Source organism: Arvicola amphibius, chromosome 1 (genome assembly GCF_903992535.2).
Source record: "Arvicola amphibius chromosome 1, mArvAmp1.2, whole genome shotgun sequence".
NCBI lineage: Eukaryota > Metazoa > Chordata > Mammalia > Rodentia > Cricetidae > Arvicola > Arvicola amphibius.
The window spans coordinates 89,535,406-89,551,782 of record NC_052047.1 but is presented as its reverse complement, the minus strand read 5'-3'; positions in this window follow the sequence as shown (position 1 = coordinate 89,551,782).

Here is a 16,377-nt window from a genome sequence, read left to right as displayed (position 1 = left end):
TTGGACTTAACATAGTGAAGGGAACCCTGATGGCTCTTTGTCTTGGAGAGGGGTGGAGTGGGGATATGGGTGGAAGAGAGGGGAGGGAAGGGAGAGGAGGAGGGGAGAAGATGGAAATCTTTAATAAAAAAATGAGAAAAAAATTTAAAAAAAAGAAAGAACTGAAAAAAAAAAAGAAAATATTTTAACTGTTAAGTTGGTACCAATTAAGCATGTGCTTTGTTTTTCATTTCTTGTGTTTTTGAGTTTGTGTAATGATCAACTCTATTATTCTTCTGGCTTTTTTTCTCTTCTGGTCCTTTTCATAACGTTCAATTTAGTTTTAGGGCCAGTTATAGGTCATCTAGCAATTCCTGTTTACAGATTGTTATTATGATACCAGGCAATTTTTCACCTCTGCAGAGAAAAATATTTTGTAATAATTAAGTGTTATATAAAAATATGAACATTGAATTTTAAACAGCAAACCCTAAGAACATACATTTCCCCATTGTTACGGATCATAACTTCCCATTACAAAATGAGGTTGTAGGGTCCTAGTCTAAGTTTCCTTCAAGTTTTATAACCCTTATGAAAACAGATTTAGATGTAAAATTTAACTCATGGGAATTTGGCATGCAAGTGATTTTATTGTTAAATTAAAGTTTACTTTAATTCATTAAAATATTTCTAGGTGGATGAAGGAGAGTAAAAACTGAATAAGAATGCAATTTGCCTCAATTTTGCTTCTTTATTAAATAAGAATGCAATTTGTCTCAATTATGCTTCTTTATAAGTAGGAAATTATTATCTTTTCTAAAGTATGTGATTTTCAGAGGATATGTGATATGATTCCATTATCAGAGAGTAAGATATCAGGAATGCTGTTTGCCAGAAACTTTCGGATGAAAACGTTTAGATGAAAAATGAGAATGAGAATCATTCAAGTCTTTCTGTGGACATTTATTTTTAAGACTAACAAGTCAGACTGTAGGAATGTCCAATGTGTCAAATAAATAAGTATTTTATTACACTAGCTTTGAATGCTTACAAACAAAAATGTTCTATTGCCTAAATTTTCAAAATTACCTTCACTAAGATAAAAATTTAGTCAATATTTACTAAGATAACAAAGGCAATTTCTTAGACAATATTGTATCTATATTGACTTTATGCAATTATTGAGTCTAGATCAGAAGTTAAAAAGCCACAGTTGAATAACACACTCAACTCTAGGTATCTTCACAAAGGACAAGTGCAACACTGAAACCAAAGAAAATGAGAATTGTAAGGCAGCAGACCTGGAATGCATTTTTATAGAATCTCCAAGATTATGTTCAATTTAGAACCTCTTTAAATATTAATAATTAATAATAAAATAATATATAATACTTAATAATTAATCAACTTCAGTGACTATCTCAGTCACTGGAGTATCAGACTGGTACTTCTGGAGAATGCCTAGTTCATGTATGGATTGAAACAGGGTTTTCAGTTTTTATTGCATCCATTATTACCAGAAACTATTAAAAAACTGGGATAAAGTAGCCCCCCAATTTGTTACAGTATGCATTAGGTTTGTAGCAAGAGAGGTGTAGAAAAATAAAGCTAAGGTATTAATGGGGCGGGGGGGTCAGCTTGATGCATAGTACTTGAGCCATTGAACTGTAGATGGAAGGTCAAAAAAGGCTGATTTAAGGATGTAGGAGCTTTCTGTTAATAAAGGAGAAAGAGAAAGTCATAATAGGATTGGGTTGTAGCAAAAAAAAAAAAAAAAAAAAAAACAACCAACCAAAACAAAACAAAACAAAAAACAGATGTCTAATATTAGACAGAAGGTAATCTCTAACAGGTATATTGTCCAGGCCAATGGGCTGGAACTTTTCTCTTGGGTAAGTGAATAGTTTGATGTTCACAAAAAGAATGAGTCTATTCTGGATCTGTTATAGCAAATAAGTTGAATAAGGATCAGATAATCAAGGACACTATTTGTGTGCCATTTCATACTATGATGACCAGTTTCATCTAGTATCAGAGTGAAGAAACCAGTAGTGAGAAGTAGAAAGATGCAGGAGGCATCTTTGAGTTTTAGCTGACAAGTCTTACCGAAATGTTCATGCAGATTTGAGGGAAATTGGTGATAAAGAAAACTATCTAAAGTTTGGCTTTAGTAACAGTGTAGGAAAGAAGACAGTCCAGATTGGAGGGGATGAGAATTAATTTACAAGGGAATCAAGATTAGAATTTTGTTAGTCTGTGTCAGGTTAGGGACACCTATTCAAAATCCAAGGGAGCACGCTAAAGATACTGTGTACTGAAAGTTCACACAGGCAGTAGCAATTGCAAAGTCGACTTTCTTGAGACAAACACACTGAAAATTAACAACAGCTCCTGCTGTGTGTAAGAATGAGCATAAGGAAGGAATTGTATTTCAAGACACTTTAGCAGTGGGGCTGTTGTAAAAATCTAAGAGAAACCGAGTCCAGAATTAGTGCTAGCAGAAAATTAGAGCTTAGGAACTGATTTTTGGTATAGATAGAAAATGGATAATAAAAATTGGAATGCAATTACACAAGTGGTAAAAGATGAAATGAAGAAACAAAAGTTTAGTTGAACAATGTAGTCCAGAGTCAGCAAGTAGAAGGACTTGTGACTCTGATTCTTCTGACTGAAGAGGCTAAAGTCAGTTCTGGAGTGTGCAAAGACCCATGATAAAAAGTGAAATGACAGGTAACCAGGAAGACTATCTTTCCCATGCTTCCCCATCCCATGCATGGAAAACCAATGGCACAGCTGCTCTACAAAATTCCAAAAATTTCTGTACTTGCTGCTATTCTACTTCAGCTTCTCTGGCTTTTAAAGTCTCTCTAAGCGGTTGTACAAACAGCTGACTACTATCATCTTGCCCCATATTTACAAATTTTATTCCCAAGATACTCCTAGTTCCACATTTGCTAATTATCCAAGCACTCCCTTTTTACATTACACCTATTGTGTCCTTCATTTGTGGTGTCCATCAATTTAGATTCTATTCTCAGGCCCAATGTTCAGGGAACCATCTGTCAGATCTGGTCCAATGTTCCTGATAACATTGGGTCCATATGTTCCTGGGAAGGGGAGTGTGGAATGAGGAAAGAAATAGACAAGAGACAGAAAATAGAGTAGGGAGGGCTTCCAGTGAATACTGAAAAAAAAAGCCTTGAATTTATCACTGACAGTCCTTATATGCCCAATCAAAAGGGGAGGGCACAAGACTTCCATGATACAAAGAACAAGCAAGCGTAACTACCTCCATTCATCTCAAAACACCTGGTAGACACACCCTAATTTGAAACATCTCGTTGACTGGCCTTTAGAAGATTAAAGCATCCAGGAGACACACCCTTGGTCAAATATCTGTTCATCTTTGAGAAGCAAGAATAGATGTGAAATCTCTGACCTCTAGTCAGGATGGAATGGATCCAAAACTGTGGACCCTCACATAAAATTATAAGTAAGTTCTTTTATTTGTGCAGACAAAATCAACATTACTGAATAAACAGTGCACACATTTAATCCCAACACTCATAAAGCAGAGATAAGATGGTTCTCTGAGTTTAAGATCAGTCTGGTCTAAGAGTGAGGTCCAGGACAGACAGTGCTGCACAGAGAAACCCTGTCTTGACAATAAAAAAAGTACCATCTTCCACATATGACTCCTCTGAACAGTGAACCAAAATAAAACTTTCCCTGTTTTATATCGTTTAGCTGAGATATTTTGGTGTAGTAATAGAAAAGTGACTAATATACCGATAGATTTAGACAAAAATTGTGGAGATATTGTTCTGTAAGACAATGAGATGTTATCTCAAACATTTTGAATGCCCACATAAGAGGGAGAAAAAGAGAAGACAACACGGAGGAAATCAAAGCTTGTATACAGTCCGCAGTAGTGAAATTAGCATAGACAATGTTGAAAAGGGTAGGAGAATTTGTTGAAAATGAAAAACAGAATAAAGAAATGTTTTATACTTACATAAAAGGATATAGTGTTTTGAAAAAGGCAGGAATACTTTTATTTTCAACTCTCTAAAAGAACCTAAAGAGCATTATCCCAGGTAAAACAAGTGGAAAAAAAAGTGTGTGGTGCCATATATACATTCCAAGAAAGAAACAACTTATCAAACCCAGAAGGAGAAAGAGGGTATAGTTATCAAAATGTTCAAGGCTTAAGTAGGCATGAGAAATAGTTTCAGATCTACTATGTAGCATAGTGACAATATAAACAATAACGCATTATAGTCTTAAGAATTATTAAGAGAAAGCTTAAATGGCTTTTTAAAAAGTGATGGAAATGTTAACTGGTTTTATCTGACATAAAACATAATGTTACACTTGAAAAACTATATATTTAAAGGAACAGTGGTAATTCAGTTCTCTTACTGAATCAAACCACTCTGATAAGTATTGGAGGCTCATTTAAATACAGAAGATAATAATTATTTCCTAAAATCCATTTTTGCATCATTACTACTTGTAGTCACCTGAAGTTTGTGCTTACTATTATGCAAAGACCCTTTTAATATATAATACTTCATTATGTTTCTGCCACTTATATCCCAAAAGGTAGTAAAGTAAGAATGAGCCCTGAGTTGTGTGTTCTTTGGTAATTTAACACCATTCCATACAAAATGTTCACTTGGAAAATCTAAAAATTATAAACCACAGCAAGAGTGTAGGTAGCAACATTTTTTGCTGCCATTTGGTGGGACAATACACTATATCATATATTATAATCAATTCTAGAGGCACTACCAGTAAATTCAAAAGACAGTTGAGTTAAAATTTCATAAGGAATTACCTATCCCAGCACAGTTCAGATAATCTAAACACCAGGGGAATGTTTATATAGAAAGTTACATCCTTGATTATATCCATTAATACCATATCCATTTCTATGTAAGGCAACCTAAGCTTTAGTTAAACCATGATTTCAGTGCTATTATTTGCTCCTGGAATTTGATCTCAACTGTGGTTTTGTTAAACATGGAATAAAATAATCACATAGTTCTAATACATGCTATTCTTATAGATAGGGATTGTTTTTTTTCTGAGTTTGCCTTTGTGACAATTTCACTTTTTCCTCATAGTGACTTGATTTGAAGAAGGTTTGTTGCGGTGATGCTCAGTAAAATTCAGAAATATAGAACCTAGATTATTTAAGCAGGAAGTTTTAAACTTATATTTTTGTATGAAATTGAGTTTTTGAGCTTTTGCTCATTTTATGTGTGGATGTATTTGCCTGAAGAGGACCTCAGATGTTGTGAGCTAAAATGTCAGTCTGGAATCTGGAACGTCTGGAAGAACAGCTAAGATTCTGAGTAACTAAACAATCTCTCCATCCCTGAAACTAATTTGATTCATTGGCTTTACCCACAAATTTCGTAAAAAACAAGATCCAACTTAAACATTCAATTTCCCTTTCAATACTATAGCTGAAATAACATAAGAGCAAGAGAACAAATCTCCCTCAGTCAGGATTTTATGTTCAATTCCTGGCATGTGTGAAAATTTTAATGAAAAAATCATTTTTCATAATCAGTGCCAAGTAAGTTTCAATGATTTTGAAAAGAAGTGTCACAATACCATGATGTATGGTGTGTATGATGTTAGATACTGAGCAATTTAGTTTCTAAAATTTTGTGGAAAACTCAGCAAAGACACAAGACCCTGCTTTACATTTAAAATGGTTTTTGAGAGTTTCTGTGATATCAAAATGTAAGATGTTAAAGTGACCTTTCCATAGCAACCCTGAAAATGCTGCTTGAAATAAAAACATAATTTAGAATAAAATGTGTTTTCTTAAATGCCTAAAGTCTTTAAATGAGTAACCTTTCTGGTAGTATTTGAATCCATCTTATAATCAGTCTTATATATTTTAAGTTTACGAAATTTAGAAATAAAATCTGTCTCTTGGAGAGACAGTTACCTTCCATCCTGCTTGTTCGAGAAGTTTAACAAGAAAAGGCGTCACTCTGCACACACAAAAGTCCATCACCTAGAAGAACAGCACAGAAACTATTATGTCAAAAGTTTTTGTTAGAGCTGGTCTGCTGTCTGAAGCCTCACCTCCGGGATAGGAAGAAGACCTTATTAGGATATGAATTTTCTTTGGGTGGAGAAAGGAAAAGCTCTTAGCAGAAAGGCATGCATTTGATGTTAGTGAAAAGGAGGTCTACAGCCCTTTGCATTCACAGCAATAGAAGGAGAAAGTTCTACTCTATAGAACTTGTGGGTTCTTAGAAAAGTGAAGACTAAGAACAGAAGCCTTAGAAAAATATGAGTCATAGGGAAAAAGAGATTTTTCCATGGAAAGACAAATTTTATTTCATTCCGAGTCTTACAATAAAGTCTTCTGGACCATGAAAAGTTATGTACATTAATTTATAATAGCTAGAGGATTAAAAAGGTCTTTCACTATTACATTTCCAATATACAACAGCTTTTTAAATGGTACTTACTGCATTGAGAAAGTTACCTTGATTCTGGAGAGATAAGGATTCCCCTATGGTTAAGAATAGCCTACAGCTCTTGCAGAGGAGCTGAGTTCAGTTTCCAACATCAACATGGTGATTATCTCTAGCTCTTAGATCTAAGATACCATCTTCTAGCATCCAAGACCTCCTGTAAGTAAGCATGTGGTACATACAAACTCATAAAAGTCTTCACACATACATGTAAATTTAAAAAATTGATAGTTGCTGTATACATATACACTATAATGTAATATCAAATAATGGAAAAGGAGGCCATGAACATGAAGGAGAGTAGGGATAAGTAAAATGGAGAATTTAAAGGGAGGAAGGTGTTGGGGGAAAATGTAATTATAATCTCAAATATATTTTAAAAGTCAGTTTTAAAAGTGAATGGAAGTTTGTCTTATTTTTTTACCTGGGCTGCAGAGATAGCTCAGTGGATGAAATATTTGCATAACAATCATTGTATCCTGGATTCCGTCTGCACAACCCATATTTAAATGGAGGGAAGAAGTAGAGAATGGTAGTGTACTTGCAATCTCTATAGCCAAGAAAGTGGAGATAAGTAAACACCTAGTGCTTGGAAACCAGTCACTGTATTTTGGTAAGATCAGGAAAAAGAGGACCTGTATCAGAAGGGAAGTAAACAGCACCTGAGGAATGATATCTGAAGCTGTCCTTTGTAGACTGACACTGTGTTTTCATGTGCACATGTGTACACATGCACACACACACAGACACACACACACACACATACACACAAGTAAAAGTCATCTTTCATATCCATGCACATAGAAACACTATATCATCAACGGCTTCTTTTTGTAAATTATGTTGATCTGTTTTTTAAGTATTAAATGTTTTTTTTTTTTTTTTTTTTTTTTTTGGTTTTTCGAGACAGGGCTTCTCTGTGGCTTTGGAGCCTGTCCTGGAACTAGCTCTTATAGACCAGGCTGGTCTCGAACTCACAGAGATCCGCCTGCCTCTGTCTCCCGAGTGCTGGGATTAAAGGCATGCGCCACCACCGCCCGGCTTAAATGTTTTTTATAATATTTCCAGATTATAAAATAAACATTTATTAAATGTTTATTTTATATTCTGGAAATATATGTGTTTATGAGGACGTGTTGCTTAAATATGATAGGATTTCTTATTATCTTCCTAGATAGAATATTATTTAATCTTTAAATTCACAGAATAATTTATTTTTGAAGGTATTAGGATCTAAAGGTGGTGTGTGTGTGTGTGTGTGTGTGTGTGTGTGTGTGATTGTGTTTGTGTATGGAGGATGAGCTTGATATATTTGTATATGGGAGGTGTGTATTTAGGGAAGCTTTTTTATCATTAATTTAACCTGACACCCAACCACTCACGTGTAACATGTAGAAAGTTTTCAGGTCATTTCTTGAGATGTGACTCAAAAGGGATACTGGGACCCAGGAACAAACACCTTTTTATCCACTTTATGGCTCTGTGAGGGGAATTGTTTTTATTACATCCTTCCACATCTGTCATTTATTATAATGCCCAAAGGGGGAAGCAGGTATCAATACACTGAAAGTGGATTCCAGAATATATTGTTTTAAATTTTACAATGACTGGATCACTGTGATAGGGACCTGACAAATATATTCATTGTATACACATCCTCCAAACTTAAAAATAGATATAATGTTCATTGCATCTTACCAAGACTCTATATATTCCTTTAAATTTTTAAAATTTATTTTTATAAGTAGAGCTAGAAGAAAGCTCCGAATTTAAGAGCATGTGCTTCTTTTAAGAAACTTACTTTTACAAAAATATAATTTAATTTTGAATATGCAATATTACAGGCAAATATAATAATAATAAAACCCCAACATATAGATGTTGTGTTCTGTACGATATCAAGATAGTTTTCTGTTTTAGCATTGTAAGAGTATTTCAAAATTAAGTATCTTCATAGGTTATAACTCTGAATATATCTAAATCTTTTGGAAGTTAGGATTTAACATACATAGATTGCATGTAATGGGAAGTTCATTTTAATAAATTCATTTCTAGAAGTAGACCTAAAGAAAACGCTGATGGGCATGCAAATGGATGGAAATAGAAAACACTATCCTGAGTGAGATAACCCAGACCCCAAAAAAATATGGTATGTACTCACTCATTAGTGGATCTTAGCCATAAACAAAGGACATTGAGCCTATAGATCCCAAGCCTAGAGAAGTCAAATAAGGTGAACCCAAAGAAAAACATTTATAGATCTTCCTGGAAATGGGAAGCAAACAAGATTGCCAGGCAAAAGTTGGGACCATGGGTGTGGGTGTGGGTTTGAAGAATGGGGAGATGGGGAGAGAGAAGGGAGAAGGGAAAGACTCGGGAGAGCTTGGGGGACTGGGAGAGTGGAGATGGAAGAAGGAAGGTTCTAGGAGCAGGGAAGACAATGTCTACATTAAGGAAGCCATTTTAGGGTTGGTAAGAGATTTGGTTCTAGAGGGGATCCCAGGTGTCCACGGGGATGTCCTCTGATAGGTCCTTAGGTAGCAGAGGAGAGGGTGCCTGAACTGTCCTTGCCCCACTATCACACTGATGATTATCTCAAATATCGACATAGAATCTTCATTGGGCAATGGATGGAGATAGAGACAGAGACCCTTATCAGAACAACGGAATAAGCTCCCAAGGTCCAGTTGGAGACCAGAAGGAGGGAGAAGACGAGCAAGGAAGTCAGGACTGTGAGGGGTTGGTCCACCCACTGAGGCAGAGTGCCTGTTCTAATGGGAGCTCACCAAATTCAGCTGAACCGGAACTGGAAGAGCATGTGATCAAACTGGACTCTTTGAATGAGGCTGACAATTGGGGCTGACTCAGAAGCCATTGTTAAAGGCACTGGGACTTGTTTCTACTGCATGTACTGGCTTTTTGGGACTCTAGTCTATTTGGATGCACAGCTTCCTAGGCGTAGATGTAAGGGGGAGGGCCTTGGACTTCCCACAGGGCAGGATTCCCTGCCCTCTCTTAAGGAAGGAGGGACAGGGAGGAGGGTGAGTGGGGAAGCAGGAGGGGAATGGGAAGAGGGAAGGAAGTGTAAATTTTTGAATAGAATAAAAACATTGATGAAAATGAAAAAAACAAAAAACAGAAACAATAGACATAGATATTCAAAGTATTTTTATAATCTAGACTCAAAATGAGAATCAGTACAAAAGTCAGGGATACAAAGGATATGTAAATATAATAAAAGCAACATACAGCAAGCTGACATCCAACATCAAATTAAACGGAGAGAAACTGAAAACAATTCCATTAAAATCAGGAACAAGACAAGGCTGTCTATTCTCTCCATATCTATTCATTAGAGAATTTGAAGTTCTAGCTATACAATAAGACAACAAAAAATCAAGGAGATACAAATTAGAAATGAGAAGTCAAAGTATTGCTATTTGCAGACAATGTGGTAGTATATATAACTGACCAAAATAATTATACCAGGGAATTCCTATATTTAACTAACACATTCAGCAAAGTGGCTGGATACACTAAAAACAATCAGAAGTAGCTCTCATATAAAAATGATAAATGGGCTGAGAAAGAAATAAATGAAGTAATACCTTTCACAACAGCCACAAATAGTATAATACTTTTGGGTAATTCTAACCCAGCAAGTGAAAGACCTGTGTGACAATAACTTCAAGTCTTTGAAGAAAGAAATTGGAGAAGATATCAGAAGATCAAAAGATCTCCCATGCTCATGGATCAATAGGATTAACATAGTAATAATAGCCATCTTACCTAAAGCAATCTACAGATTCAAAGCAATCTCAATCAAAATTCCAACACATTTCTTTCCAAACCTTGAAAAAACAATACTTAATATGGTAAAACAAAAAGCAAGGATAGTTAAAACAGTCGTGTACAATAACAGAACTGCCAGAGGTCTCACTACCACAGATATCAAAATCTACTGCATATCTATAGTAATAAAAGCAGCATGATAGTGGCAAAACAGATACATTGATAAATGGGAAAAAATGAAGACCAAGACATAAATCCACTCACCTATGAACACATAATTGCTTAGAAAGAAACCAAAACTATACAGTGGAGATAAGAAAGCATCTTCATCAAATGGTGCTGACATAAAGGAATGTAGACATGAAGAAGAAAGCAAATAGATCAATATCTATCACTCTGCACAAAACTCAAGTCCAGGTGAATCAAAGACATCAACACAAATCATTTACCTTGAGCCTGGCAGAAAAGAAAGCAAGAAATAACTTTGAATTAATTGCTGCAGGAGAAAATTTCCTAAACAGAATATCAATAGCATCGTCACTAAGATCAAAAATTAATAAATTGGACCTAATGAAACTGAAAAAGACACTGTCAATAGCACAAAACCATAACCTCCAGAATGGGAAAAGAGTTTCACCAACTCTACATCTGATAGAGGACAAATATCCTAAATATATAGAAAACAAAAAATTGAAAGACAAATATCATAAATATATAAAGAACTCGAAAATAAGAGGACAAATATCCTAAATATATAAAGAACTCAAAAATAGACCCAACAAAGCAAATAATTCAATAAAAATATGGTAGTGATTTAAATAGAGAATTCTCAATAAAGAAAATCTCTAATGGCTGACAAACACTAAAATGAAAGTGTCAGCATTTTTAGCCATCAGGGAAATGCAAATCAAAATTACTTTGAGATTCCATCTTACACCTGACAGAATGGTGAGGATCAACAACAACCGGTGATAGTTCATGCTGTTGATGATGTAGAGAAAGTAAAACATGCCTCTATTTTTGGCAGGAACACAAACTTCTACAGTCACTACTGAAATTGGTGATCTCTTAGAAAATTTAGCATCAGTCTACCTAAGGACCCAGGCACTACACTCTTAGGCATATATCAAAAGATGCTCAATCATACCACAATGATACTTACTCAGTTATGTTCATAGCAGTTTTGTATAATACACAGAAACTGGAAACAGCTAGATATCCCTCAACAAAGAATGAATCATGAAAATGTGAAATATTACACAACTGTTAAAAATGACATAATGAAACTTGCAGGAAAATGGGTGGAGTTAGAAGAAATTTATTCTGAGTGAGATAATCTACACCCAGAAAGACAAATGGGATATGTACTCTCTTATAAGAGGATATTAGTTATTAAGTAAAGGTTAGTCACTCAGCAATCCACCAACTCAGAGACACTAAGTAACAAAGAATGGTCCAGGAGATACTCAAGGATCTCTTTTGGAAATAGGAATAGAATAGATTTTTTTCAGGTAGACTGGGTTTAGGTGAGGATGAGAACAGGAGGAATCAGGCATCAGAGGGAAAGAATATGAATAGGAACAACTGTAATTGGAGGCATCTGAGAGGCAATGTAGAAACAGAGTGTAGTGGAAACTTACTGGAATCTATGAGAATGACACAGTAAGGAACCCTTGTAACAGAGGATATGGAGTCTGAACTGGCCATCTTTTGTAAGCACACAAGGCTTCCAATGGTGGGACTGGGACACCATCCCAGCCACAAAACTTTTGATCTTTAACCTGTCTTGCTCACAAAATAAGCTGCAGCAATGATGGCTCAGAACTTGTGGGAGTGGGCAACCAATAACTGGTTAACTTGAGGCCCACACCCTCAGAGGAAGCCCACACCCCCAAAGAAAATCCACACTAGACATAACTTAGATAGCTTCTGGAGTCAGGACAGTCTTAGAGACCCAGGATAGAACCAGGAAGAAATAACAACAACAAAAATGTCAATGAAATGCTGTAGGAAATCCTTCAGCCAGTAGCCTTTACGTTACCTGCCCACTTCTGACTGCTGGATTTGGTTCCTGTTCCCCGTTCATGCAGAGAACTACAATCTGTGAGTCTGCCCCTAAATAAATCACCCTTTAATATACTCAATTCTGAGCTAGTGTGGGATTTCTTTTTAATGCCCATCTTCATATCGCGCCCAATGTGAGGCGCAATTCCACACCTATCAGGTGGATAAGTCTAAAAGACCCAAACTGAAGTTGACTAAAGAAGGTGATACAGTCCTTCAGAGTTCCTGCTTCATGAAAGAGTCTGTCAGATATTCTGCAGGACGCAGAAGAAAGCAACTGATAGACTTTGCCATTATAAGGCAGACAGATCTTCAAATTTCCTGCTTCATGGAAAAGTCTGTGAGATACTATGGGCCTGTGGACTGAAGACTGGATGCGCCAACATTACAGAAGAACTTTGGCTGACTGTCCAGGCAGCAAAATGTCTGTCAATTCTAGTCTTTTGGAAGTTTCTTACAATGCACTTCCTGTTTACTTAGGTAATATTTTATCCTTCTGTAGTTTTTGATGGAGTTGAAGACTAGATAGTTAAATTATATCTTTCCATAGTTATGATAAAATAAAGTAGATATTAATATTATAGCTATAATTCTTGCTTGATACCTGTTTTGTCATATGTAATTTTATGATGTTCAAGTTATAACCTTCATTTTTATTTAAACAGAAAAGGGGAAATGGTGTTGGAAGATCTCCTGTATATGTGTTGCTTTTTTTTCCTTTGGGTTTACCTTCTTTTTTTATATGGTTTATTTTTTTATATTTAAAAATTTCCATCTCCTCCCCTACTCCTCCCACTTCCCTCCACTCCCCTCCACCCATACCCACCCTCCCTCTCTCTCAAGGCCAAGGAGCCATCAGGGTTCCCTACTCCATGTTAAGACCTAGGTCCTCCCAACTCCCCCCAGGTCCAGGAAGGTGATCAACCAAGCTGAGAAGGCTCCCACAGAGCCCGTACATGCAGAAGAATCAAAGCCCAGCGCCATTGTCCTTGGCTTCTCAGTCAGCCTCCACCATCGGCCACATTCAGAGAGTTCGGTTTGGTCTCATGTTCCATCAGTCCCATTCCAACTGGAGTTGGTGATCTCCCGTTAGTTCTGTCCCACCGTCTCCATGGGTGAATGCACCCCTTATGGTCCTGACTTTCTTTCTCATGTTCTCCCTCCTTCTGATCCTCATCAGGTCCTTGGGAGCTCAGTCCGCTGCTCCAATGTGGGGCTCAGTCATTTTCTTCATCTATCGCCAGGTGTAGGTTCTATGGTGATATGCAAGAAATTCATCAGTATGGCTATAGGAACTGGCCTTTTCAGGCTCCCTCTCCTCAGCTGCCCAAGGAACTAGCTGGGGGCATCTCCCTGGAAACCCGGGAACCCCTCTAGAGTCAAGTCTCTTGACAACCCTCAGATGGCTCCTTAAATTAAGATATATGCTTCCCTGCTCCCATATCCACCCTTCCTGTATCCCAAGCATCCCATTCCTCCGAGCTTCCCCCATTCTCCCCTTCACGCTTTTCTCTCCCCATCTTCCCTTGGCCCCATCTCGCCCCACCCTCAATTTCCCAATTTTTGCCTGGTGATCGTGTCTACTTCCAATATCCAGGAGGATTACTGTATGTTTTTCTTTGGTTTCACCTTCTTATTATCTTTTCAAGGATCCCTAATTATAGGCTCGATGTCCTTTAATTATGGCTAGAAACCGATTATGAGTGAGTACATCCCATGTTCATCTTTTTGGATCTGGGTTACCTCACTCAGAATAGTGATTTCTATTTCCATCCATTTGCATGCAAAATTCAAGATGTCATTGTTTTTTACCGCTGAGTAGTATTCTAACATGTATATATTCCACAGTTTCTTCATCCATTCTTCCACTGAAGGGCATCTAGGTTGTTTCCAGGATCTGGCTATTACAAATAATGCTGCTATGAACATAGATGAGCAAATGCTTTCGTAGTATGATTGGGCATCTCTTGGGTAGATTTCAATAGTGGAATTACTGGGTCCTGGGGTAGGTTGATCCCGAATTTCCTGAGAAACCACCACATTGCTTTCCAAAGTGGTTGCACAAGTTTGCATTCCCACCAAAAATGGAAGAGTGTTCCCTTTACTCCAGAACCTCTCCAGCAAAGGCTATCATTGGTGTTTTGGATTTTAGCCAATCTGACAGGTGTAAGATGGTATCTCAAAGTTGTTTTGATTTGCATTTCCCTAATGGCTAAGGAGGTTGAGCATGACCTTAAGTGTCTTTTGGCCATTTGAACTTCTTCTGTTGAGAATTCTCTGTTCAGTTCAGTGCCCCATGTTTAATTGGGTTCATTAGCATTTTACCGTCTAGTCTCTTGAGTTCCTTATATATTTTAGAGATCAGACCTTTGTCAATTGCAGGGTTAGTGAAGATCTTTTCCCAGTCAGTAGACTGCCTTTGTGTCTTAGTGACAGTGTCCTTTGCTTTACAGAAGCTGCTCAGCTTCAGGAGGTCCCATTTATTCAATGTTGCCCTTCATATCTGTGCAGCTGGGGTTTTAGGTAGGAAACGGTCTCCTGTGCGCATTTGTTGTAGAGTACTTCCCACTTTCTCCTCTATCAAGCTCAGTGTGTTCAGATTAATATTGAGGTCTTTAATCCATTTGGACTTGAGTTTTGTGCATGGTGATAGATATGGATCTACTTTCATTCTTCTATTGGTTAATAAAGAAGCTGCTTTCAGCCAATGGCTTAACAGAATATAATCAGGCTAGAAGATATATATATATGTGTGTATATATATATATATATATATATATATATATATATATATAGAGAGAGAGAGAGAGAGAGAGAGAGAGGGAGGGGGTAGGCAGAGTAAAAGAGACATCATACAGCCCTGTGGAATACAGACACTGGAGATGGAACTTTACAGGGTAAGCCACAGCCACAGGATGATACACAGATTACTGGAGATGGGCTAGTTTAGGATGTAAAACCTAGCCAATAAGAAGCTAGAGCTCTTTAATCCCAACACTCATGAGGCAGAGGTAGTCAGATCTCTGTGTGTTTGAGGCCAGCCTGATCTACAAGAGCTAGTTCCAGGATAGGTTCCAAAGTAACACAGAGAGAACCTGTCTTGATAAACCAAAGACAGAAAAGTAGGAAGAGGAGGGGAAGGAAGAGGAGGAGAAGAAGTAGTAGAAGAAGGAGGAGGAGGAGGAGGAGGAGGAGGAGGAGGAAGAAGAAGAAGAAGAAGAAGAAGAAGAAGAAGAAGAAGAAGAAGAAGAAGAAACAAAGAAGCAGCAGCTAGAGCTAATAGGCCAAGCAGTGATTTACTTAATACAATTTCTGTGTGATTACTTTCAGTCTGGGAAGCCTGAAATGAACCAGTGCCTTCTCCCAGCAATGAAATGGTTTCTATGATATTCTGCTACAGTTTATTCCTAGCCCAATTTTTTCACATGAAAGAGGCTTCCTCTAGCAGCTGATGTGAGAGCAGATGCAGACACGAACAACAAGACATTAAACAGAACTCAGGGAACTCTATTAGCAAAGAGGTGGGGAAGGATTGTAGAAGTCAGAAGAATCTAGGACATCAGAAGAACAAGGACCACAGAATGAACTAAGCAGGGCTCCTAGGGGCTCATGGAAGCAGCAGTTCATGAGCCTTCTCGTGAGACTGTGCTAGGTCCTCTGCATATATGTTATGGTTGTTTATCTTGGGGTTCTTGTGGTACTACTAAGAGTGGGGGTGTCTCTGAGTCTTTTGCCTGGTTTTGGGACCCTTTATCTTATACCAGGTTGACTTTTCAACCAATGATAGTAGGGTCTGTACCTATTCTTATTGTGTCATGTTCTACTGTGTTTTGTTAATGTCCCTGGGAGGACTGTTCTCTTCTGGAGGGGGCTGGAAGAGTAGTGGACCTGAAAAAGTGGAGAGGTAGGTAAAGAACAGGGAGGAGTGGAGGGAGGGGAAGCTGCAGTTGGGATATATTGTATTAGAGAAAAATAAAAAGAAAAATGGAAAAATAACATCCTATCATCAAATATAATATAAATTATTTTATTTTTA